Below are 2,277 nucleotides of genomic sequence, written 5' to 3'. Positions count from 1 at the left end.
AATTGAGTGATGTATCAATTAGCATAATTGTTGATCTTGCATGTGGAACCTATATCCCTAGTGTTTAGCATATTGATTGAATTCTTTGATTTGTCTTGATTCTTGTTATTCTAGTTACCAAACTCAACCATTGATATTCATCGATTTAGCTTAACATTAGACTATAACATAGTTCCTATTCCTTTCTTTGGGTTCGACCCTTGACTTATCGCGTACTTGTATAAGGTTTGTTAAGTGTTTATATATTTAGTTTGACCAAGGGAGAATTAGATACCAACCTAGTTTTACCCCTTGTCAAAATGGCGCTGTTTTCGGGGAATGACATTGGTGCTTTGTTATAGTTGTTGAGTCTATTTCATTCTAAAAAAACAAAAAGATTTTCCTCTTTAAGGCTACACTTGTAGCCGTGCTACTAATCATTTTCTTTGAGTTGTATGCATAGAGCACGTGGTCATTCACTGGTACCATTTGATCCGGAGATTGAGACGACTATTACAAGATTAAGGGTTGTTAGGCGATCTTTGATCTCTAGCATTTCAAGTGAGGAAGAACCGCAACAAGAGGAACAAGCAAGAATAGGAGAGAATCCGAGAGTGGCATTGAAAGAATTGGGGATTCCCGATGCGTATAGATTTGAGAGTGGAATGCTCCACCTACAACACCGAAAAATGATTTTGAAATAAGGCCGGCTATGATCACTTTGATAGAGAGGCGATAATTTAGTGGAGCTAAGCATGAGAGCTCGCTAAATAGTCTCAAGGAATTTGAAAAATATTGTAATACTATTAAGGTGAACGGAGTTTCCCAAGAATTCACCCGCCTCGAGCTCTTTCCCTTTTCTGTCATTGGGCGTGCTTTGGAATGGCTAGACAAGGAGGTTAAGCCGAATTCTCTAACGGCATGGGACGAGGTTACAAAAGAATTTCTAACCCGTTTCTATCCACAAAAGAAAACGGCGGAGGAAAGAGCTTTGATTCAAGGCTTCAAACAAAAGCCAAGTGAGAGCCTCTATGAAGCGTGGGAGAGATATAAGGAGTATCAAAGGGAGTGTCCTCACCACGGGATTCTAACCTATCAAATTATTTAAATTTTCTATGGAGGCCTAAGTCCTCAAGGCAAGTCATGCCTAGATGGAGGAGCCAGAGGTCCCATCATGAATAGGACGGAAGAAGAAGTGGTGGACATCATTGATGATGTTGTGAGGTACTATAGTGATTGGCAAGATGGTGAGAGAGAATCAACTAGCAAGAGTAGCTCTTCGGTGTACTTGGTTGATCATTTAAATGCAATCAACAATCTCTCCTCACAAATGACAAACTTGGGGAAGGAAGTGAGTGCAATCAAGGGAAAATTGGAGAGTTCTTCTTCCCAAGTTCCAAGTCTTCCCTCCCAATTTAAGGGGAGAGGTACTCCTTCTAACTCTCATCCATCTCTTTTTTCTAGTAACATGCCTAGTGGTTGTTTGTTTTGTGATGTGTGTGGTAAATATGATCATGATTCTAGTAATTGCCCTTCATGCTTTTCCGGATGGTAATGATGATTTTGATAATAATGAGAGTGAACATGTGAACTATGTTGGGGTTTGGTAAGTCCAACTTACTGCGGAAACGACCCCAACCCAAAGAACCACTCGCAATTAGTAAAACCATAAGGCATAACAAATAAACATAAAAGGATACAATCGAAATTTACCTTTGACGCGTGCTTTGCCTGACCTAATGGGCTCTTACTTGAAAGCTTTATCTCCGAAATACCGAGCCTCCAACGGTATCCACCCAGAAAGGACGAACACCGACTTTTTAGGTCCGCTACCTTGGAGTTAGCAAGGTCCGACCAAAACCCAAGTGATTAAATGAGTTCAAAGGTTTTGACAATGGTGATGCCTTTTTCAACTCTCACTCAAGTGATTTTCCCAATACCCCAACTTGGGTATTTATAGGGAAAACAAGAGAGTGAAAAACCTCTCCCATCAATGTGGGAGAATTTAATTTTTCCATTTTATTTTAAAGCTAAAATAAAATTAATAATCAAACTAGTAATAAATCAACAAGTGGGAAGCTCATGAGAGAGGTTAGGTGAGGACCATTTGGAGGGGGGGGGGGGGGACAAAACTTGCTCCCCACTCCCTCTCAAAAAACGTCCAACACACCCCCTTAAGCTCCACTAAAATCGCGCCACATGGCACCACACTTGGGCACCAAGGCAACCAAGGTGGGCCGCCATGCGCGGCTGCCAGTTGGCCCAGCACAAGCGTGTGGGCTGCTAGCGCTGCTAGCC

General features: G+C 41.6%; 1 pseudogene; it reads right to left on the bottom strand.

The window, feature by feature from the left end:
* Window positions 1-966: 966 nt before the first annotated feature.
* On the bottom strand, window positions 967-1,065 carry LOC145557040 (small nucleolar RNA R71; annotated as a pseudogene).
* Window positions 1,066-2,277: the final 1,212 nt, after the last annotated feature.

This window comes from Chenopodium album, chromosome 8, assembly GCF_948465745.1.
Source record: "Chenopodium album chromosome 8, dcCheAlbu1.1, whole genome shotgun sequence".
NCBI classification, from domain to species: domain Eukaryota; kingdom Viridiplantae; phylum Streptophyta; class Magnoliopsida; order Caryophyllales; family Amaranthaceae; genus Chenopodium; species Chenopodium album.
This window is presented reverse-complemented; position numbering and strand designations above follow the sequence as displayed.